The sequence below is a fragment of the Takifugu flavidus genome, unplaced genomic scaffold (assembly GCF_003711565.1).
Source record: "Takifugu flavidus isolate HTHZ2018 unplaced genomic scaffold, ASM371156v2 ctg231, whole genome shotgun sequence".
Classification (NCBI taxonomy): Eukaryota; Metazoa; Chordata; class Actinopteri; order Tetraodontiformes; family Tetraodontidae; genus Takifugu; species Takifugu flavidus.
In genome coordinates this window covers 17,493-42,088 of record NW_026621896.1, presented here as the reverse complement: position 1 = coordinate 42,088, position 24,596 = coordinate 17,493, and the positions used below count along the sequence as shown (strand labels likewise).

Below are 24,596 nucleotides of genomic sequence, written 5' to 3'. Positions count from 1 at the left end.
TAAATTGCAAGTAGCAGATATGAACAGGGAAATGCTACGTTATCTGCTTATTCTGTTACAAATAATCTGATGAGATAGGTGGGGAGTTAATTCAGTTGGGGATAGACAGATGGAATATTAGTGTTGTTAGTATGATACTTGAGTTCTTTAGATATTGTTTTCAATTCAGGAATCTGCCGCCTTGAGTTGGCTTTTTTTTGAAGAAAGAAATGTTGACAATAGTGTGGACCAAAGTGGGAAATTCAATTTTATTTAAACACAAACACACTCATAAAACATTAAATCTCAAACTATGTACAGGAGTTAAATATTAAATGTAAAACAATGTACAATAGTGCAACATTACATTTCATAACTACGTACAGTCGTGCAACATGCATTCCTGGCATGTAGTTCATTTTGTCCTTTCCTCCATCCATCTTCGTCTCTCTGCCTCAAAGAAAGGAGTGGCCCCAAACTCTTTCCAGGTCCTCTCTCGGGCCATCCCCTTGTCCCCATATAGAGAATAGACTTTGGATGGGCAGTAAATGTGTTTACCTGCCACTCCAGGGAACCCTGTATGTATCTGTGGGCTGTTTGGTCCCTGTTTTAGAGTCAAATGGCAGAACCTGCAGAGGCGATCAGGTGGCTGGGAGCCGAGTCTCTGTCTCTGAGCTTTTTCCTCCACACGCTTTTTGGTGGCCTCCAGCTCCCTCTGGAAAAACTCTGACGCGGCAAATTGTTCAAAGGGCATTCTGGGGTCAGAGAGTCCCTCAGCAGCATCAGTCTGATGCACCTTCCTTGAGCAGTAGAAGTAGCGAACAGGACCCTGCTGATAGAAAAAGTGGATGGAAGATCCACCCGTCCCATACGGAGACTTGGGCTGTCCACAGGCCAGACAGGGTTCGTCTGTCTCCTCTTCTGCTCTGGTCGCTGCTGCTGCTGCTCCATCTCTAGAATGCCCTGCACAATTTTTTCAATGGAATCCTGCGTCAGAGGCGTGGGCAGGGCGGCTGTGGGAGGAGTGACAACAGCCGTCTCCATGGTGACTACAGGAACGCTGGTTGTTTTGCTCCCCTCTGTCAAGGAGTACCACAGCTGTTGAGTCTCCAGGAGCTTCTCTGGGCTGGTGTTCAGAGAAGAACTGGTGTTCAACAGCTTTGCCAGATGCTTCACATAGCGGGATATGTGAAACCTGGTTGTGGGGCGGAGCAAGCTGTTCGGATCGGCCGCAGACCGATGGAGCATGTCTGCGTAGTCTGGATCCACAAGCCTCAGGATGTCCTTGTCCCCATGATGATACTGCAGCAAACTATCAATAGCGTCTTTCATGGGAAGAGTCCAGCGTGTGTGGTCCAAGACAAACACTCCACCACCAGTCTTCATGGGTCCAGTGCGGGCGCTCCTCGGCGAGGACTTCAGCGGCAGGGGCAAAGCTCCAGAGACGTCTGGAACACAAACAAAGCAATAATGCATCCTTAGTAACTCATATTATCGCCATATGGGCTATTGAGAAAACACATTAATATCCATCCCTTAATAACAGAAAGTGTAATATTTAACACATCAAAAGATTGAGATACACTGACCACAACCTAACTAAATCTATTTATTTTCAATCATTCGAAGGCCTTAATTCCAACATGCCGCTCTGAAAAACCCGATTATGGTTGACCCGCCCACTGATCTTTCAGGATCCTGGTCATCCTCTGCTGGAATCTCCTTTACACGTCCAGCAGCAGAGAGATGGAAGCTGACAGGTGGCGCAGGGGGAAGCGACGGCACAGCAGTCGCTGTTGCCCCGCTGGAGGAAGGTGTTGCCCCAGGAGCATCGTCTGGAGCGGGAGGGGGCACAAGAGCCGAAGGCGGATCCCTCTGCTGCATTTTGTGTTTGTCCCAGTCCAGAGGGAGCGGACGGCAGCCCGGTTCTCTGGACTCCAGCCCAAACCTTTCTCCAGTGTCTCTGTCAGAGAGGTGAACGCAGGGCACTTGTCTTGTCCCGTCACTGCCATGGAAGCAGAGTTCTAAATGCGAGGCAGAGACATAGAAATATAAGCTCTAAAGGAAGAATTGTAACATTAAATATAACATTTCTTCAAAGACAATGACTTGCAGAGAGCATTTTTCAGTTTGAATGACGGCAAACAAAGAAGATGGCTGATCTCACCTGTCCATCCAGTGGTAGCCGGCCTTTCCCACCCCAGCGTGGCTGTACCTCTGGGCCATTCCTTGCTACATCGGATGCAGGGACCTTTCTGTCTCAGCCTGAACCATCACCCAGGACACAATGAGCCAGTTCTCATTCATCACTGCGAAACTGGACATGGCTCCAGATGCCAGTGTCACCTTCCTCGCCATCTTCCTCGTGTGGTCCGACCTGAAAACCTGCCCCAACGTGCCCTGGAGGAGCTTGGTCAGAGACGGCTGTTGACGCTTGAACTCATCCAGCAGGCAGTCAGTCAGGTAGAATCCGGACACAGACACCCCACCCCAACCTTCTTGGTCCTCGTATGGCCCGAAAGCACGTGGCCGATCTTCCATCCTCACGTACTGGCCCATGGTTCTCTGTCCGTACGCCCCAGCCTCGGCCTCCCTGACGTTCTGTACAGCGTCCAGATATGCCAGGTGAGCTCGTTCATACTTGAGGTGCATGAGCTCATTCACCTGGTTCGCCATATCGGTCGGTGACTTGCCAGAACGCCGCAGTTCATCCATTACCGACTTGCACGCAGCCTTCTTGTAAGTCAGGAATGCAGGCAAAAGGTTAGTAAAGCGCACGGGCAGCTTCTCCACCCATGGAGGGTTGTCAGGACCAGTTCCTGCGACAGGCCTTGCAGCAGAGTCGCGAGGAAAAGATCAAATACTGGCCACGGACGCTGACGATCACTCCAGGTCTGCCCACGCCTGCAGAGACCACCTGAGGACGAGGACAGCTATGGAGGCACGGCAGGATGTCATTGTTCCTCAACCTGACCGTGATGTGGCTCTCTGGCTTCCAAATGAAAAATGGATGGAGCTGAAAAAAGTTGGGGGACGGGAGCTCAGCCACCATGTCCAGTAGCTCCGGCTGAGGAGGAAGACGCCAAAGAGAAATTGCGTTCCCAGGGTTATGCACTGGTCGGGACCCAGGCCACAACCCAAGTTGTTGACGCTCCGTCCTCATCCACAGCTTTTGATGTTGTGAGCAGATCCACTTGCTCATGTCGTGGTCAGGGACAGGCATGGGAACAGGAGCTATGGGAACTAGGATAAAGTAAAGAAGACAGTTGGACAACATAAAGTTATCATTACTGAAGAGACAATTTCAGTGCCCCCCCCCTCACATGATATAAACACACGATACAAGGAAACAAACACGCGCCTCGGACACTTGGTTTCATTCCAGAGCTTACACGTCAGATTTTTTCCATGTCAGTGACAAAGAATCGTGTCAATTTGAATTACCCCGGGACACTTTATTATTGTTCAACACCCCACGGAATGGGGGAAATGTACATGGTTTAACATACCACTCTTTTGGTCTTGGGTAGAGTCCGTCAAAGGAGGCACTCTGCCGTCAGAGGTCTGTGCCGTGCAAGAGTCAGGTCCTGAAAACAAGTGCAGACTTGCTATTAAGAAATTACAGTCACTTCACCTGATGACAACATGGAAAGAACAGTCAGCTGTACATTACAGAGACATCAGGTTGTTCATCAGCCCTAAATAAAAGAAAAGGAAACATACCTGAAGTTGAGTGGGGCTCCTCTACCTTTGTGAGACCCTCTGTCTCTGTCACCAGGAAGGCCAGCTGTGGGGGGAGGGGCACAGGTCTCTTCCTCTTCACACCTGGTGAAGCTGGAACAGCTGCAGGTACGGTCATTTTCAAAAATGAAATGACTTTATTTAAGGCAGCTGCAGTTAGCAGAACACTTGATTGGATGAACAGAATTACAATGTTTTTACCATCAACTAGTGATGCCTGTAGCTCAGCGGTATCTCCAGGTGGGGCTTTGGAGCGTGTGGCAGATGGAACTAAAAAGACAACATTAGTTTAGTCAGTTCAGATACAATGAGTTGTGAAGACGCCGTTATTAGTAGAAATTCAAGCAGCCTTATCGTTACTCCTCCTGCTTTTTAGAATTTTACATCATTAAAATGAAAACAATATAATGGTCTCATTCACACCAATTGAAATGACAATGTTAATCAGCGCTCTCGAGGCCGAGCAGGAGGAGCATTGTGACTCGGTCAACAAACATGCATTCGCGTGTTCGTACCCCGTGCATCCAAACTGTTTTTCAACGAAGCAGCAAAGAGAACAAAAACAAACACTTACCCTCCTCCTCATAGTCAATATCAGTTCATCATTGCACGGATCAATTCATAGTCCTCACGACGGTTATTATCACACACCAACATATGAAGAGTAATATTAAAGGAACTCGGCCGGAACATCAAGAACACAAAATAATAAGATAAGTTTCAGATTTGGAGAGGAATTCTTCATGGAAAGGAACGGAACTCCAGCTCTGAAACCTATTTTTCAGAAACCTGTCTTTGCTCCTGGTGGCACTCTCGGCAGGCGGCTGCTGCTACTGGCATAGCATCTGCACACAGATGAAAAGAAAAACAACAGAAATCAGATACGGCATGGACTTTGTTTGTCTGACATGAAATAAATGTGGTAACGGTGTATTTACAGCTCTGGATTTGCAGATCAGAGTTATGGATGCTCAGCATCTCCCTTTCCATCGCCACGTCCTCCTCCATGGCTGTGTTAAAGACAAAAATACCGGCTACAGGTTATTAGTAGAAAAGAAAAAAATCCTTTTCCCAATGTTGAACTTGTCACATGAAGGAATTAGCATACCCAGGGGCTCAGCTGGGGCCTTCATGGGATGCTCAGCAGGTGTGGAAGATGTGGTGGGCTGCTGCCTCTTCAGCAGGTTCTGCTGCAACCTGGACATTCGTGTGCCTGGAACGCAGCGCCTGCCTATGACAAAATCAGCATAGCCATCACCTCTGCTGTCCCAGATCTCCTTCCACCTGCTCTTGGCTCGGGCACCAAATCCAACCAGCTGGTCGTCTTCAGATGAGGCAGTCACTCCATCCCCTCTTCCGGCCTCATAAGTGAGGAGAGCCTGGATTTCTTGGAAACTGAGGGCATAACTCACAAATGACTGGAGGCTGTCCTTACTGTGGCTGTCAGCCATACAGAGACCTGCTGCCTCCTCGCTCTGCACGTTCTTGATCAGATACACGGTGTATCCTACGTCATTCTGCAAAAGCCATCTGAATGACTTCCCTTTATATTTACCAAACTGCAGGACATAGTCTCCCTGCACCTCCATCTTATCTGAGGGACCCCCCCCTCTTTGCCGGATGACGGCCAAAGCGTTCTGCCGTACGAGGTCCTCCCTCATGGCCGCAGACTTGTCCTGAGGAGTGGAACTCACCCGTTTGGCTTCATCAGATGGCTCCTGGAGGAGAAACCCAAGAGGCCCCTTGCGGAACACGACCCGAAGTTTCCCAGGGAAAAAGGCGAATTGCTTCTGCATGTTGAGCTGACATAAAGGAAAAATGTCTATTAATTTTCTCATTTTTATTAGACACTGATAAAACAGTTCCACCCATTTTTCAAATCACACCTGATAAATGTGATCAAAGGAATCTTAGGCCAGTAAAAGATAAAGTGTGGTACCATGTGTAAAGCTCTGTGTGTGTGTGTGTGTGTGTGTGTGTGTCTGTGTGTGTGTGTGTGTGTTTGTGAGTGTGCGCACACATGCAATTATCATGTAGGTGTGAAAGTGTAAGATCAAGGTTGTTGGGGTGTCGATTCAGGAGTTCAGAAGGTCAGTACCTGGTGTGGCTAGTGAGGAAAAGACTGGAAAGTGATGGTGTGTGTGTGTGTAGGTGTGTGTTTGTGTGTGTGTGTGTGTGTGTGTGTGTGTGTCTGTGTGTGTGTGTGTGAGAGAACATGTTGGGGGGGCAGGAGGACAGTATCCCCTCTCAAAGACATTGGAAACAAAAACACACATTTGATGTAATAAAATTTAATACTACCACTACTAATATTACTACTAATAATAATTATAGTAATAATAATAATAATACCGAGATTTCAGTGCCACAACAAGTAAATCGGTTACTTGAATATAAAATATGAACAAGTTCATTCATCACTATCGTGTAATTTAATTTATGAAAAACTAGCTTGACAAGATATGAGTATATTATAGCATGACAAATACAGTACATTATAATTTAGGGCCAATTATAACACGTTCCTTGCTAATTTAGGACAAAATTGACCACAGCCTATGCACAATTACGAAAAGTTTCCTCATTAATTTAGTCGGAAATCAAGCCCAAACTTACCTTCAGCGAAGTTTACCAAAGAATGAACCAAGAATGGCCGATCCTCCGGAGAGGAGCCGCTCTTCATAGAAACGGCAGAACAGCGCCACGGGATGATAGCGGCCGGAAATATATTGCGTCCGTAGTGGTTTAGCACTACCATTGAAAATGAATGGGAAACGGTTTAGGGCCGTTTAGCTCCCGGCCATGGCACATTGCTTTTAAGTTGATTTCATTTATCGGAGTTGAATCTTGTTTGATTTTTTTGAAGTGTGCTGCAAACCAGGTTATTAACACCTCCTCGTGGACCAGACCCTGGTTCATTCCACACACACCCTCCTGGACCAGACCCTGGTTCATTCCAAACACCTCCTCCTGGACCAGACCCTGGATTATTCCACACACCTCCTCCTGGACCAGACCCTGGTTCATTCCAAACACCTCCTCCTGGACCAGACCCTGGATTATTCCACACACCTCCTCCTGGACCAGACCCTGGTTCATTGCAAACACCTCCTCCTGGACCAGACTCTGGTTTATTCCACACACCTCCTCATGGACCAGACAGTGGTTCATTCCAAACACCTACTCCTGGACCAGACCCTGGTTCATTGCAAACACCTCCTCCTGGACCAGACTCTGGTTTATTCCACACACCTCCTCATGGACCAGACAGTGGTTCATTCCAAACACCTCCTAATGGACCAGACGCTCCACCAAACGTCTCCCAGCATCTCCACGTCCCACCACAGTCACTGTGCACTGTTAGTAACAATGCGTGGACGTCTCCTGCTTCTGTGGCTGACAGTTGATCATCTCTGGCCAATCTATGATGTTCAGAGTTCTCTTTTCGTGGTCATTTAAATAGATAAATCTAAGTGTACATGCACCATATGTCCAGAAGGTGGCACTGTTCGTTTTTATAAAGTAGTTCCAGATTTCCTACCGCGCAGGATACTGCAAACAGAAATGATCTGAATTGTCTTCAAAAGATCACAGCTTATATGGGTAGAGATTTCCCTCTCCTCATCCCTCTCTGTGTCTTACTCACCATCATTGTTTACCTCTGAAACAAGCCTCCAAAATCAGTTTGTCACTTTCCTTTATTCTTTATTTACACATCACCATTTTACAGGAATATTATTACAATTATTGTGTTAAAGCCATATTTCAATGTACAGTTTTGCATGAAAATATACAAATAAAGTTGGATCTGTTATATATCTGCCTCCTTTTGTCTCGCTGTTAGGAAACGGTGTCTGATTTCCTGTTGCGCTTTGCTCGACTTGTGGCTGAAAAGCAGATAAACTCAAAGTGTTTGCTCTGGTCCATGTTGGGGAAGGGAGGGGGGCCTGCGTGGAGCCTCTTGATGAAGTGGACCTCTCTTTGGTTCTGCCTTGTCCTGGAGGCTTTGATGGGCCTCCCTTTCCGACTGAAGGCAACGTACCAGCCTTCAACCTTAGCATTCTGCAGAGCTGTGTAATTGTTTTCCAGCACTATCTCTGAGAAGATGCACTCCCTGCTCCGACCGTTGGGCTGGAACACAGAAAGGTTCTCTATTAATCCATTAACTGTCCCATCTGGACATTACAGACGGGAGACAGCTAAAGACATGTTTCTGAGCTACTTTGAGAACCCCCAAATGTCCCCGTAGCAGCTGTAACGGTACGTTAGTAGTGACGGTACCACCAGCTCAGCTAAAAGGAGGCTACAGGTTCAAACACAGACATGTTTTGGTTCTGAATTTTGATAGTTGATCCCACTCCAAACACTGGCTGCCAGTGAGGATGGATGCAGGTTCCATGCCTCTGATGTCTTCACTGACATGAAACAGGTGAACATCAACCCTACTGAAATGTTCAGGTGAGGGGCCTAATGTCAATGTGCTCATTATCAGTGTTTTCTACAGCAAATGTGTGTGTATGTGTGGTGTATGTGAGAGAGAATAATTATTATATTGTTATCATTTAAATGCATTTGTATGTTTAGCACCTAAGTGCATGGAGAAGAAACAGTGTTTTTCACCTCTCTAGATTTAGTACACTTGTCCAGAGCACCAGATTTACTGTGAGGTTGTTATCTGAAACCCTAAAAGCATCTTGGGAGAAGGTGAAAATTCCACATGGATAATGAGCTGATGTGAATAAAGGAAGGAGATTTGCAGGGGAGCAGCAGAGCGACGGAGGGTGTTCCAGAGTGAACTGCTGCTCGCTCTCCCTTGCAAGGTACCTGTGTTTGTGTCTTTTGTTGATTCACGCAGGGTTTTGCTGGGTTGCTCTGTTTCAACTCTAATATCCAGCCTGGAAGTAACAAATGCTGGACTAACTTTTCAGCATCATGGTGGGTCAGTAGCTTCCTGGTCTTTCTGATGTTTCTCAGGTGAAAAAAGGCACTTCTAGAGACTAATTTAATGTGTGAGTTGAAGGAGAGATTTTGGTCAAAAGTTACTCCTAGATTCCTCACAGAGAGACTAGATGTTAATGAGATCCCATCTAGAGTGATCATGTGATCTAATCTATCCCTGAGAGGTTCAGGACCAAACACCATGACCTCAGTTTTTCCTGGGTTAAGGAGGAGGAAATTTGAAGACATCCAGGACTTTATGTCTTTAAGACAGGTCTGGAGCTTCACTAACTTCTCTGTCTCCTCTGGTTTCATGGATAAATAAAGCTGAGTGTCATCAGCATAACAATGAACATTTATCCCATGCTGCCGAATAATGTTCCCTAAGGGAAGCATGTACAAGGTGAAGAGGATTGGTCCAAGTACAGAACCTTGAGGAACTCCATGGCTAACCCTACTGTATGAGGAGGGAACACCATGGACATGAGCAAACTGGTATCTATCAGATAAATATGATCTAAACCAGTCTAGTGCTGTCCCTTTAATCCCAATCACATGTCCCAGTCTCTGTAACAGGATGCTGTGATCAACTGGATCAAAAGCAGCACTGAGGTCCAGCAGAACTAGCATAGAGACCAGCCCATGATCGGAAGCTATGAGAAGATCATTAGTGACTTTAAGAAGTGCTGTTTCTGTGCTGTGATGAGCTCTAAAGCCTGACTGAAACATCTCAAACAGGCTGTTCCTCTGCAGGTGCTCCAGTAACTGAGTCACCACCACCTTCTCTAGAACTTTAGAGATAAAAGGAAGGTTGGATATGGAAGGTTGGTTTATCTGCTGGAGGAAACCAACTGACTCAAGTAATGAAATGAAGCCATTTCTAAAGCTGTCATTTACAACGTCTACATGGATATTAAAGTCTCCAATGATAATGACTTTGTCCGTTCTAAGGACCAAGTCAGATAAGAAATCAGAGAACTCAGACAGGAACTCTGAATGTGGCCCAGCAGGGGGCCGATATACAACTACAAACAGAAGTGGCTTTTCTGCCTTCCAGTTCAGATGAGTGATGCCAAGAGTCAGGCTTTCAAATGAACTGCCATGTTTTGGTCTGGGATTAATTAATAACTTGGAGTGATAGATTGCTGCCACTCCCCCTCCTCGACCAGTAACACGTGGAATATGATAATTAAGATGGGTAGGAGTAGTAGATTCATTTAAGCTAACATACTCCTCCTCCTGAAGCCAGGTCTCAGTAAGACAAAATAAATCAACGTGATGATCCGCTATCAGGTCGTGCACTAACAGGGATTTACACAAAAGAGATCCAATATTTAACAGTCCACACTTAATTGTGATATTAGTTTCTCCAACTTGTGCTTCAGTATTAATTTTAATAAGATTATGGTGATTGACCGCTCCCCTGCTCTGTGCTTGGGGAACTTTTAACCGTGGAACAGAGACTACCTCTATAGTGTTAAATATGTTATTGTTGGTGGATGAGGGTTCTATGGAAGCAGCAGAGAGGTGTGTAAGACTACACCTCTGCATCCTGGTCTGGACCCTGGATTGTCAGGTCACTTTGGGTCTAATAAAATTAGCCAAATTACTAGAAATGAGAGAGGCACCATCCCGTGTGGGATGGACACCGTCTCTCCTGATCAGACCAGGTTTTCCCCAAAAAGTGTTCCAACTGTCTAAAGGCCACCTGGTTATCGGGGCACCACCGTGACAGCGACGACATGCGGCTAAACATCTCCTCGCTGGCCAGATTGGGGAGGGGACCAGAGAATGCAACGGAGTCCCACATCGTTTTTGCGTAGTTACACACCGACTCCAAGTTAATTTTGGTGACCTCGGACTGACGAAGCCGGGTGTCGTTGGCTCCGACGTGAATAATAACTTTACCAAATTTACGTTTACGTCTCGCCAGCAGCCGTAAATTTGCTTCTATGTCGCCCGCTCTGGCCCCCGAAATGCTCTTAACTATGGTCGCTGGAGTCGGCTTCACGTAGCGCAAAACAGAGTCGCCAATTACCAGGGTCGGTTTCTCAGCGGGTGTGTCGCCGAGTGGGGAAAAGCAGTTAGCCACGGGAAGCGGGTGGTGGGGCACCGTGGGCCTTTGTTTTGGGCTACGCTTCCTACGAACCGTCTCCCAGCCGCCCTGGCTAGCCGGCTGCTGCCGGGGGACCGCTAGCTGAAGCTACGCTAGGCGCCTCCGCAGCAGCTAGCTTCTCCTGGCTACCTGACGCAACTCCAGCTAACTCCAAGCTGCGGAACCGCGTCTCAAGCTCGCTAAGTCTCGCCTCCATAGCCGTAAATAAACGACACTTTCCTCACCTATTCCCTTCACTAAGGGAGGCAGAGGAGTAACTAAACATTTCGCACGCTGAACAGACAAAGACACCGGGTGTCAGACGGTGAGGCCATGCTAACGCTAATAATCGGCGAAGCCCTGTATTTGTTTAATATGGGTTGTTTCTCACTGTTGTTATCGGGTGACTAGAATGTCCCAAGTGTTCAAATTTTAAGTAAAGTGAATACAACACACCAAGTATTCAATATTAAGTGAATACAACACACCGTGCACAATGCAACCAACGAACGATTGGGAAGACAGGAAGTGACGCAATACGTTACCAGGAGGAAGTAAAATGGAGACTCAACGGCTAACTCTTGGTTATTGATGTGGCGGTTGGCTCCTGTCCGTCACCTCATGGTTGTGTCTGTTCCCCAGGAAATACAGTGTTTATATTCCCAAATTCTCTATCAAAACGTCATACTCACTGAAGACTGTGTTGACTGAAATGGGGATGGTAGACATGTTTGGTGACAGAGCAGACTTGAGTGGTATTGCAGAGGGGCAACAACTGACAGTCTCAGACGTAGAGATGTAAAACAGGAACAGCATCAACAATGAGCACAGATTTCTTTCTGACAATTATTATGTCTGGTATTTCTTGTAGGTTGTCCATCAAGCTACCCTGGATGTTGATGAGGCTGGAGCCACTGCCGCAGCTGCTACAGGCATCGCAATAACACTTCACTCCTATAATTATGTTCCAGTCCTGAAGTTCAATCGTCCCTTCATGGTTATCAGCACTGACCACAGCTCAGATAATATCCTCTTCATGGGCAAGATTACCAACCCAAACATCTGATGCACTAAATGCCTGTTTTGCACAATAAGAATTGCATCACATATAAAGAGCCTTAAAAAAGAAACATTTGCCTTGTAGAGTCTCACTTTATTAGAATGTGTCTGAATCAGCTCTTAAAAATAAAATAGGTGGCTGAATAGCACAATTTTAATCTGGTTTGAGACGGGACTCCCGCTATGAGCGGCCCACTACAGACGGGGCTCCCGCTGTGAGCGGCCCACTACAGACGGGGCTCCCGCTAGGAGCGGCCGACTACAGACGGGGCTCCCGCTGTGAGCGGCCCACTACAGACGGGGCTCCCGCTGTGAGCGGCCCACTACAGACGGGGCTCCTGCTCCGCGCTGTGAGCGGCCCACTACAGACGGGGCTCCCGCTGTGAGCGGCCCACTACAGACGGGGCTCCCGCTGTGAGCGGCCCACTACAGACGGGGCTCCTGCTCCCGCTGTGAGCGGCCACTACAGACGGGGCTCCCGCTGTGAGCGGCCGACTACGGACGGGGCTCCCGCTGTGAGCGGCCCACTACAGACGGGGCTCCTGCTGTGAGCGGCCGACGACAGACGGGGCTCCCGCTGTGAGCGGCCCACTACAGACGGGGCTCCCGCCGTGAGCGGCCGACTACAGACGGGGCTCCCGCCGTGAGCGGCCGACTACAGACGGACTCCCGCTGTGAGCGGCCGACTACCCGCCTGCTGAGGCAGAGCCGTACTGGGATGGAGCGTTACCACGGCGATCCAGCTCAGTGGGCTACATTGCCTCGGCTGAGGAGTACGACAGTGTGAAGTCCCGCAGTGAGCTGATGTTTGAGAAACAGTCTGGGAGACACGGACTGGTGACCCGAGTCACACACGCTGCCAGTACGTTTCCAGAAACATTTAAACACATGAGATATAGAAGCATCAGTAGCTTCATTTGAGTTCTGAGCTTTGGTGTCTGTGTGGAGCTGTGAAACCACAAGAAGAGGGAGGAGCCATCAGCTGTACGCAGAGATCAAGCCGGCTGTGGATGGAGCCACTACATCATTAAACACATGCGCAACAAGAACGACTACAATGAGCTCAGAGGGTTCAAACAGAGTCCTCAACCCAAAGTTTGATTTAAAAAGATCAAAAGTGGCGTAAATGTCTGGTCCTGACAGGAGAAGGATAACTGGAGCGGCATCGCTCGTACAGTAGACCGACTCTGCCTCTTCCTGGTTACCCCGGTGATGACCTTTGGCACCGTAATCATCTTTCTGAGGGGAATCTGTAACCAACCTCCTCATCTGCCCTTCAAAGGAGCCCCGCATGACTCCAGAGAGGAGAACCCACGCCTGCTGTGATGCACACACACAGCCAGGGCTTTTTCCATCGCCATCGTTTCTCTGGGGGAAATGTTGCATTTCTTTATCTTAATAACAACAAATCTTGAATGGCAAATTTTAGAATATTTCATAGGGAAGTGAAATAATGTTTGGACCTCTTATCAGGAAAAGAGAAAGTTGTTAAGAACTGCTCTAAAAACACCACCTCAGGGGGACTATATCCAAATCTCTCCCTTTACTGATGGGACGTTGAAACGTCAATACGCGGATTCATACATTTAGAACTGGACGTTGCACCAGAACTGGAAGCGCGGACTGATACATTTTTAACAGCGGTCCTGCTTCAGCCCTCCGGGGTTTAATAACAAAATACGAAAAATACGAAAATTTTAGTTTTGGAAACGTTGTCGGTTGTTCGTCTTGCCGGCTTTTGCAAAATTGCTAAATACGCGCTAGCATGCCTGTTTTAAGCTATCGTAGCGGTATGTTTTACCATGCCCGCGCCCTATAATCCGGAGCGCCTGATGTATGTGTTAAATACAGAAATAGCACCCGTAACTGAGGACCTTTTAATACTATCACAGCCCCTTTTCTCCAGTTCCCTCCTGTCCCAGTACTTTTCCACTGCCCTGCTCACACCACACCCTCTGATCACACACCTGCTCTCAGTCACTGATCACACACCTGCCCTCACTCATCAATCAGCTCACCTACCAGTGTATATATTCTCCAGCCTCACACTCACTCAGTGCCAGATTGTTCTTCTGCTCTCATGCAAGACTTTCCAGCGTTGTTTCCCTGCCGGATTACCCGTTACCGACCCTGCCTGTCTTCGTTCTGCCTGCCTTGCCTGTTCCCCGGACAACCTACCAGCGTTCTGCCCCTGACTACGACTTCTGCCTCAGCGTCTCTGGTTCCTGTCGGTTCACCTGGTTTAGACTTCTCCGCCCGGCCCCGACTTCGCTGCTGCTCGTCCCACTCCCCGAGCCTGCAACCCATAGACTTTGTGCAGGCCCAGAAGAACGGACTATTTCCTGTGTCATTACTACGGTCCAGCTTTCCAGAGTGCTGCTTTTGGGTCCTAAACTGCACCCGTCACAAATACCGTGCGCCCTTTTGGTCGCGAACATACGGTATATAGAACATAGGGCACGTTTGTGCGTGATATCACTCCGCGTCTGCGCAACAACAACAACCTCCTATCTTTAGTATTTCTGCGCCAACTGGTGGTCTTTTGGGTTGAGGATAACGGTGATCTATATGTAGCTGTAGCGTCATTGGCCTCCACTCCAGCCACTCCTGGTAGTTCCTCAAAAACGCTGAGTTTTTAGTGGATGCACAATCTGTGGAAGCCAACATAGAAACTTCTGAAGAGCCAAAGTTCTGGCAACAAAAATATAGTCCCCAATTAGGTTGTTTTGTTATCACGCGACCCCGTCCCCATTATCTTAAGAGAATATAAAAGAATGAGTGGAGACAGAAGAGAGAATGAGACGTTTTTGGCGCGTGCCGCTCTTGATTTTGTTTATTTTTGCAGTAAACTTAAAGGAGGCCTTTTCACTTTATGTTTGATTAAATTTAAGCTGATATTCCATTCTTGACATCTTTAAATTTACAGTATTCATGGGAGATTTATTTGGTCATTTTGCTTCTTTTTATTTCCTATTTCCCACATTTATTCATAGTTTTTATTAGATGGCAATAAATCCTATAACATTGAACAGACTGACTAAAGTCAAATGAGCTGCGGTTCCCACCGATAGCCGTCATTCTGATGGGTTTTTGCTGGCTGCAGCTGAAATATTCCAATGCTCCATGTCACAGAGACAGTAAATACTAAACCCTAAAGATTCTGAAGGCATGATGTAAAATAGTAACGTATAATACAGACATTTGAAGAGACAATTAAGAGAATGTTTTCATGCTTATAAGAGTGGCCGAGGAGCCATTTAGAACTTTATAAAGATGCATTGTGTGATACCAGGAACTAATTTAACTTCAAGGCGAAGCTGCTTCTGCTTTGTCGACCATCGACTGATCTCCTGAAAGTCCACCAGCGCTTTTTAAAAACTGAATTTTTCATCTATGGAGGGAGTAGACGGCAGATGTTTCCACAGATGCTCTTCACCAGTGGTCAGTGAGTGATGCAGCAGATGAGCGGGAGTTGACTGGCTACAACCAGCTACTGACTCAATGTCTCCAGCCCATAGTGTGGATTCTCTACGAGATCAGATAGCAGCTTCACTCCTGAATCCTGCAGCTGGTTCCCACTCAGGTCCAGTTCTCTGAGATGGGAGGGATTGGACCTCAGCGCCGAGGCCAGAGAGTCACAGCTGATCTCTGATAAACTGCAGTTCCTTAATCTAAAGAGAGAAGGGAAACTTTTATAAGGTTATAAGTGAAACCAGTATTAATCTGAAACATTAATCAAAGGCATGATCTGTAAATATTTAATTTAGTTACAGGTTAAAAAATGATAGTAATATGTAATTACCACAATTCCAACCTCTCAGGTTTGCACTGTTCCAGAGGAGAATATATATTGTTCTGGCCCTCACTCTTCCCAGGTTCTCCCACCTCTTTCCCTCCCATCTCATCATGGAGATCCATCTCACCTGTGGCTCATCTTTAAAGGCACAACCTGTCTTAGATGACTTCCTGTCTCCCTCACCATCTCCCTCCTCGTTGGCTGGTGTCTACCAGGCACCCTCACCTAGTTTTGTCTAATTTTGGTTACCATCTGTGGGCTTTTTCATTGTCCTTAAATCAATTCATCATGAATAAGTGGTCCCCGTGTGGCCCTCCCTCCTGAAGGAACTGGGCACAACACACACACTCAGAAAGTGTGAGGACCCTCGGATGGAATAATGGACATTTTTGAGAATGGTGTTTACCTCAGAGTTTCCAGTCGGCAGTTTGGAAAGTGGAGAAAACCACAGAGCAGCTTCACTCCTGAATCCTGTAGCTGGTTGTTGCTGAGGTCCAGTTCTCTGAGATGGGAGGGATTGGACCTCAGCGCCGAGGCCAGAGAGCCACAGCTGATCTCTGATAAACTGCAGTAGTCTAATCTGAAAAATGCAGGATGAGGTTATACGGTGCAGGTCTGCATGTTATCTGCGTCAGTACTAAACCTACGTTAGTTCTTAGTTGGGTCAGACCTGAATTCACGATATTACAAGGAATTTTTTTAATGTGGTGCATCACAGCAGTGTTGAGAACAGCCTCACTTCACCATCTTAGCAGCTGGTATATAGGTAGAAAAATGAAGACTGACCTGAGCCTCTCCAGTTTACAGTTTGGACTCTCCAGTCCAGAACAGAGCCGCTTCACTCCTGAATCCTGCAACGGGTTGTGGCTCAGGTCCAGAACCCTCAGATGGGAGAGGTTGGACTTCAGAGCTGAGGCCACAGAATCACAGCTGGTCTCTGATAACCTGCAGCCCCATAGGCTAAAATAACAATTATTTTGAGAGAAGACAAATAAAAATCAACATGTACCAGAGCAAAACACAGCTTACAAGCAACAAACCTCTGGTCCTGCACCGGCTTATCTGCCGTATGTTCCTATTTTGGGTTCTTTCAGGGCGGTTGGACAAGATCTACAGCGTATGTAAAGTGTGTGTAGGTCAAAAACCTTCCAGGTTTGTGAGACCACATTTCTCAATAGCACTCAACTCTTGTCAGGAGTTGGGACAAAGCGACCCACTCCTGATAGCTTGTGGGCGATGCTGCAGCGACCCTGCAATCCCTACACTCTCTGGTGAAACCAAATCAAAGGTTTTAGACACTGCTGGATGCTGGAAGGGTGGCTATAGTCTGGACGCAGAGTTCCCCTGACTGCACATTTCTCCAACAATGATTGGCAGCTGGTGTCACTTGTTCTCCAGATGAGAGAAGGAAAGAGAGCCCCCCCACAGTGTGTTTGATTGCCCCACTGCAAGCTCAATGCTGCCAGAAAACATTGCAGGAGCATCAATTCCCCTCAGGGCATCAACAAGGAGCTCAGGAAAAGGTGCAGCTGCCACCTACTAGAGACAAGCACACTGAGCTGAGATTCAAAGCCCTCTCCTCCCAAGAGAAGAGCTTGTTTGTTGGAGGCTCTTCTGGGCGATACCTGGTGCCACAGCTCCAGCTCAGCCCGTCTCTGGAGCTGAGGTGGAGCTTAGCAAGTTTCATGGTTCTCCACCACTTCCTCTCGCTGAGCACCTTCTCAGCTGGTGGTTTCTGCTCCACCTTCCAAGTTGAGCAGGTGATACTTCTGCATTCCTGCCACCAGTGTCTCTGCAGAAAGAGTCTTCTCTACTGTTTTATATTAGATTGTAGAAAATTAGGATTTTTGGTTGATGTCTTAGATGTTGTTGACTAAGAGCAGGTTTTTCTTTAATAACATAGAAAGATTCGATGAGAAGAGCAAATGTATTATTTTATGAGCTACTTCCACTACTATTATATACACATACTTCCATATTGTCTTAGATTGCAAGCTGCATTTATTGCATCGTTCATAGAAAGTCATATTTGTGAGGAGAAAAACTCCAATAAGGTCATTTTCTTTTATGACCATTACAAAAGAAGGAGGCGATGAACAAACAGATTTATGTAAAAATGTGTGAAAACTTATGGATGGAAACCTTTTTAAAATGGTTGCATTGTGTAGAATCGGTGTAGAATCAACTTGTTGACTTCTGATTTGGACTCCAATGGAAGTGAGGTGCAACAATTGTGGATGCTGAAAGCTTCAGATCTTCATGAAGGTTTCTGTGGTTGGACTGACCTGCTGCCCCTTTAAGAGGGAGGCAGGTTTGGGCTTCTGGCTGGAATGAAGCCACCTAAGATGAGAATGACTGCAGGCTTTCGGTACCAAGGTTTAACAGGGTGCTCACTTCACACTTGGGCTTTTCTCTTTTTTGGGATGGCTTTTCTCAGTAGAGAAGGGGCATGGCACACTGCAGCAGCTTTCTTTTTGGGGTTTCTAGTTTTCCTTCTGATCTTTAAAAGACAGGAAGAACCATTTTTGATTGGTCTGAATGTTTAGGCGGTTTTGTGGCCAGCCTAAAATAAAACAAGACAAATCTACAACTGATACTTCCTTTCTAGTCATTGATGACCATCCTCACATGGGACAGATTTCCACAACCAATTTAATACTGCAAATCTGTCCTGTGTGGTCTTTTTTCTGAGAACTGTAACACTACGTTTATAACAAAGATCAAACATGTAAACAGTTATTGTCTAACTAGTTACAGCTGGGAAAGTACTGGATCATCTCTGACTGACCTGAGAGTCTCCAGCTCACAGAGAGGATCCTGGAGAGCACCACAGAGCTGCTTCACTCCTGAATCCTCTAGACTGATGTAGCTCAGGTCCAGAACCCTCAGATGGGAGGGATTGGACCTCAGCGCCGAGGCCAGAGAGTCACAGCTGATCTCTGATAAACTGCAGCCGCTCAGTCTGGATAAGGAATCATGGCAAGAAATGATCTCTTATTGGAGGAAAAGTCATATTACACTTGCTCAAAATCATTATTTATTTTATTTCATTATTTAATCAGGGCACTTGGAGTCAGGAGAGCTCTGGCCTCCCACTGATAGACTGGGATATTACAGCAACAACATAGTTAAAAAGTATCTATAAAATTAACTTTCAATGGCTCATTTATATTCATACTACACTTCTCTTCTCCAAAAGTCAATGGAGTTTATCTTGAAGCCTTTCATTGTTTAGTTGTTATGTCGAAGATAAAAGGAAGCTGACCTGAGAGTCTCCAGCTGACAGTTTAGACTCTCCAGTCCAGAACAGAGCAGCTTCATCCCAGAATCCTCTAGACTGATGTAGCTCAGCTCCAGAACCCTCAGATGGGAGGGATTGGACCTCAGCGCCGAGGCCAGAGAGTCACAGCTGATCTCTGATAAACTGCAGCACCACAGCCTGGAAAACCAATAAATGGGGCAAATAAAAACACATTTCTAAATCTGAAAATGAAGAGAAAAGCAGAAAATGTAAAGAAATTTAGAAAAGACCAACAGAGGCCTCCTGACCTGAGCGTCTCCAGTCTGCAGTTTGGATGCATCATTGCAGAAGACAGTAACTTTACGTCGGCATCTGTCAGGCTTTGGTTCCAGATTAAGCTCAGCTCCCGTAGATGAGAAGGGTTTGACGTCATTGCTGAGGCCACAACTTCCCAATGACTCGTTGAAAGAAAACTACCAGACAGTCTGTTGTGTATGAAACAAAAATAGTGAGTCAAACTTTGGGATTTCTCATCAACTTATCTGAGAATCTACCTAAACACAAATGTAGCTCATTTCCTGGAAAAGCTAAATTCAACACCGTAGAGCAACAGTTTGAACGACCATCAGATCTGAAATGCAACTGAATTATTCTCAACATTTGTCTTATTTTAGAACATCTCATAATTACTCAATATTTAAAATGATTATTGTACTGACCACAACATTGTATATGTTAAAATTTGATGGTCAAGTCTGTTAAAAACATAAAGATGTCCAATATAGTAAAAAATAAATAAATAAATGTTGAGTTTGGGGCACGGTAGCGGAGCAGCGCACCTGTGTAAATGGGAGCGTGGTTTTGCCATCTACTGGGCGGAGTTGGCATTGCACCTTCAGGCGCTTTGACGGCACTCACCCAAAACACCGCGGTTTGATGACGCACAACGGTAGCGAAGCATCGTGGTTCCAGCTGCTGAGCTAGAAAGCGTTCCAGCCTTGGAGACCATTTGTCTGTAAGTCTGTTCTATACAGAAGTTGTAGCTGTAGTGTAGATTCTGTAGCGTTAGTTTAGTTATTCTTTGCGTTGTTAGTCCGTGGTAATTAGCGAGTGATGCTAGCTAACATATTAGCATGTGGAGCCGTGTCGTGAGTTATATATAGATCGTCTTAGTGTGTTTGGTGTACGTGAGTGTTTTTTATGCTGTTCTATTTTCTGTATTGTTTCAGTTTTACAAAAAATAATGGATAAAAGGAAGAAACAACACAGTTGAGCCTTGTTGTGGTTCTTTCAAACTCCATACTGTTAGCTGACTGCCTAGCCTCGCCCGAGAGAGAGAGAACGCGTCGTGAGGGCAGTACAGTAAAAAGACAAGAGCACAGCGGGCTGAAGAAAAGGGTCAGCTCAGCAAACATGAGTCTACGGTCAGGAAAGTATTACTTGAAAGAGTTTCCTCTACTTCAAGATAAAACAAATGAAGAACCACCAGCACGTGCTACAGAAAACACAAGCCAGGAGCCTCCTATGTGGGAGGTTGTGGAACAAGAGGCTACGAAGGAAGACCCTTCAAAAACAATGGATGCCAGATCCCAAATATCTAAATCCACCAGAAGCTCGCAACGATCATCAGCTTCATCAGCAGCAGCAAAGGCTTATGCGAAGGCAAAGGCAGCCAAAGCCCAACTTGTCTATGCTGAAAAGGAAGCAAGTGTGATGAAACAGAAGGCAGATATGGAAGCAAGTATGTTAAAGCAAAAGGCTGACTATGATGCCAGCCTCCATCTTCTCCAGTGCCAAAAGGCTGCTGCTGCAGCTGAAGCAGAAGCCATCGCCTATGAGGAAGTCGAAAGCGGGGAGCTGAGCCAGATCGGGGATGAGCCCATGGACACAGCTAAGCGCACCAGCGACTATGTTCACCAACAGTCCCAGCTTCTCTTTTCTGAGCAGCCAGCAGAACGGGAGACCGGGGAGCTACTGGAGAAGAAAACCAGCAGAATGGTAATATCAGACACCAGACCAGCCTCTCCAGACGCAAAGAATACCACACAGCCAGCTTACAAAGAGGTTAAAGGAGAACCAACAGCACAAGCAGAGGCTCATGAGACAACGCCTCATCCATATCCATCACGCACAAGCTTCCCAGAAAGAGGATATGTCCCCGAGCCCCAAGGCGCACAAGACCTTGCAAGATATCTCATCCGCAAAGAAATGGTGAGTTCTGGCCTCCTGAAATTCGATGACAAACCTGAAAATTATTGGTCATGGAAAGCCTCATTTATAAGTGCAACAAAAGACTTAGATCTTATAGCCAGAGAAGAGCTTGACCTGATGACAAAATGGCTTGGACCTGGATCGTCAGAACAAGCTAAACGAATTCGTGCAGTCCACGTCTTCAATCCCGGAGCAGGAGTCAACATGGTCTGGCAACGTCTTGAGGAATGTTATGGGACGCCAGAAGTCATAGAGGATGCTCTTCTAAGAAAGATTGAACAGTTTCCAAAGCTGCACAACAGAGACACTGTCAGGTTAAGAGAGCTAGGTGACATTCTCCTCGAACTTGAGTGTGCAAAAGAAGATGGTGCACTTCCGGGTCTTCTGTATTTAGATACAGCACGTGGAATAAAGCAAATTGTGGAGAAACTGCCATACAACCTGCAAGAAAAATGGACAGGTTTTGGAAGCAAATACAAGGAGGATCACAGAGTGGCTTTTCCTCCCTTTTTTGTTTTCTCCAACTTCGTCAGGCAACAAGCAAAGATGAAAAATGACCCAAGTTTCACCATATCTACTACCAACAGTTCACCGCCTCTGAAGACAGACAAACTTGAAAGACACTACAGCAAACCTTTTGTGAAAGTGCACAAAACTGACGTTCCTGCGGAACCACCAGACACACGAGGCAATCTCTTCATAAATAAACCAGAAGAGCCAGATCGCCAGTGCCCCATACACAAAAAGCCCCATCCATTGAGAAAATGTAAACTCTTCAGGGAAAAACCATTAGAAGAACGCAAAGTGTATCTCAGGGAAAATCGCATTTGTTTCAGATGTTGTGGGTCTGTACAACACATGGCAAGAGACTGCAAAATAGATGTCAAATGCTTTGAATGTGGCAGTGATAAACACATTTCAGCGTTACATCCAGGTCCTCCTCCATCAAGACTACAGAACCATGCAGCTGGCAACGATGCCGAAGAGCAAACTGGAGGCTCATCTCCTTCTGTCACCTCCAAGTGCACAGAAGTATGTGGAAATGTTGAAGGTTCCCGCTCATGTGCCAAAATACTTTTAGTGAAAGTGTATCCTGCCGGAGAAAAAGAGAAAGCAGTGAAGATGTATGCAGTGCTGGACGAACAGAGCAATAAGTCTCTCGCCAAAAGTGACTTCTTCGACCTCTTTAACATCCAAACCAACTCCACTCCATACACGTTGAGAACGTGTTCAGGAAAAATAGACACTTCTGGGAGGAGAGGTACCAATTTTATTCTAGAGTCTGTAAACGGGAAGTTGCACCTTCCCCTTCCACCATTAATTGAATGTGACATGGTGCCTGATGATAGAGCGGAGATTCCCTCCCCAGAGATTGCACTACATCACCCCCACTTAAAGCCAGTTGCTGACAAGATCCAACCCGTTGACTACGACGCTCCAATTCTTCTGCTCATTGGAAGAGATATGGTGAGAGTCCATAAGATTCGTGAGCAAATCAACGGGCCTCATGATGCACCTTACGCACAGCGGCTTGACTTGGGGTGGGTGATTGAAGTTTGTTTAGGGCAGGCACATAAGTCGTCAGAAATCAATGTGTACAAAACAAACATGTTACACAGCGGTCGCTCATCGTTTCTCCCACCTTGTCCAAACACCATGTTTGTAAAGGACAGCTATGCTTGCATGTCACAGTGTAATAGTCTTACAGTAAGAGAAGAAAGTGCTAAACCAAGCCAGCTCAAAGACAACCTAGGATACTCAATCTTTGAAAGGTCCAAGGAGGACGACAAACCAGCGTTATCAATTGATGACAAAACCTTTCTTGCAATTATGGATGCAGAAGTCAAACAGGATGAAGGAAACAGCTGGGTGGCACCTTTACCCTTTCGTTTGCCCAGAAGACAGTTGCCTAACAACAGGGAACAAGCCTTGAAACGTCTCCAATCTCTCAGAAAAATGCTTGAGAAAAAACCGAAAATGAAAGAGCATTACAGTGATCCCTCGTTTATCGCGGGAGTTACGTTCCAAAAGTAACACGCGAAAAGTGAAATCCGCGAAGTAGCAACTTTATTTTTTTTAATTATTTTACAATGCAATACTGAACAGTAGAATGAAACCAAACATCAAAACCTGTTTTAAAGACCAAACTTTGTTTAAAACAATCATTTTAATCTAGTAATACAAGGTTGGAAACATTGTCACTGGCGTATTTCCCAGTCCCAGCTGTGCCTCTTCGTCCTGACTCCGCTCCGCTGTAGCGTCTGTTTCTACTGAATGCGCAGGAGTCTTTCTCCGAGAGAAGAACATTGTTATAGGCAGTTGTTGGCGCTCTTTCTTTTTCTGAGCAAGAAGATTTTTATAAACGGATATGCCACCTTCGATTATATTTGAGAACTGCAATGAACGACTCGCAAAAAAAATCCGCGAAGCAGCGAAGCCGCGAAAGATGAACCGCGATATAGCGAGGGATCACTGTATATCAAGTTCATGCAGCAGATGATTGAAAACGATCAAGCGGAACCAGCCCCACCTATCGGCAAAGGTACAGAATGCTGGTACCTGCCAACATTTGGTGTTTACCATCCCCAAAAACCAGACCAGATAAGGGTGGTTTTCGATTCAAGCGCTGAATACGAAGGAATATCCCTTAATGACGTGCTGTTGAAGGGACCGGACTTGAACAACTCTTTGCTCGGAGTTCTAATGCGGTTCCGGAAAAACCCGGTAGCCCTGACAGCCGACGTCCAGCAAATGTTTTATTGTTTTATCGTCCAAGAAGAGCACAGAGACTATTTAAGGTACCTCTGGTATGAAGATAACGACGTCAATAAAAAGGTAGTTGAGTTCCGAATGAAAGTCCATGTGTTCGGGAACAGCCCTTCACCTGCTGTCGCCATCTACTGCATGAGAAGAGCCGCCGAAACAGGTGAAGAGGAACATGGTTCGGACGCAAGACAGTTTGTTGAGAGGCAGTTTTATGTCGACGACGGTCTCACCTCAGTTCCTACTTGCAAAGAAGCTGTAAATCTTTTGACCCGAACCAAAGAAATGTTGGCAGAATCCAATCTGCGACTGCACAAAGTGGCGTCAAATAAGAAAGAGGTAATGGAAGCCTTTTCTCCAGAAGATCTCGCCAAGGATCTGAAGGATCTGGAACTTGGAGTGGATCCTCTCCCACTGCAAAGGAGCCTAGGGCTCTCTTGGAATTTGGAAGCAGACTGCTTCACTTACCTTGTGTCTCAAGAAGAGAAACCATTTACCCGCAGGGGAGTGTTATCAACGGTCAACAGTTTGTACGACCCCTTGGGCTTCGTAGCTCCCATAACAATGCAGGGAAAAGCACTAGTCCGTGAGTTGTCATCTGATCAGACCGAGTGGGATGCTCCTCTCTCCCCAAAGAAGGAATCAGAATGGAATTTATGGAAAGACTCTTTGAAGGCACTCGAAGACTTACAGATACCGAGGTGCTACATCTCAACCTCTTTGTCTTCCAACCAAAGAAAAGAACTTTGCATCTTCTCAGACGCCTCCACCAA

General features: G+C 46.3%; 1 protein-coding gene and 2 long non-coding RNA genes across 11 annotated transcripts in view; all 3 read right to left on the bottom strand.

Annotated features, from left to right (window-relative positions):
• The window catches only part of LOC130519859 (NACHT, LRR and PYD domains-containing protein 12-like), a 48,899-nt gene that overhangs the window by 12,741 nt on the left and 11,562 nt on the right, over nt 1–24,596 (bottom strand). The window lies entirely within an intron of this gene.
• On the bottom strand, nt 1,575–4,359 carry LOC130519863 (uncharacterized). The gene is made up of 5 exons (XR_008948502.1): nt 3,922–4,359; nt 3,703–3,822; nt 3,489–3,566; nt 2,147–3,222; nt 1,575–2,003 (listed from the first exon to the last, which is right to left on the bottom strand). It is a non-coding gene; the product is annotated as an uncharacterized LOC130519863 (long non-coding RNA).
• On the bottom strand, nt 7,401–11,565 carry LOC130519866 (uncharacterized). The gene is made up of 2 exons (XR_008948505.1): nt 11,299–11,565; nt 7,401–7,851 (listed from the first exon to the last, which is right to left on the bottom strand). It is a non-coding gene; the product is annotated as an uncharacterized LOC130519866 (long non-coding RNA).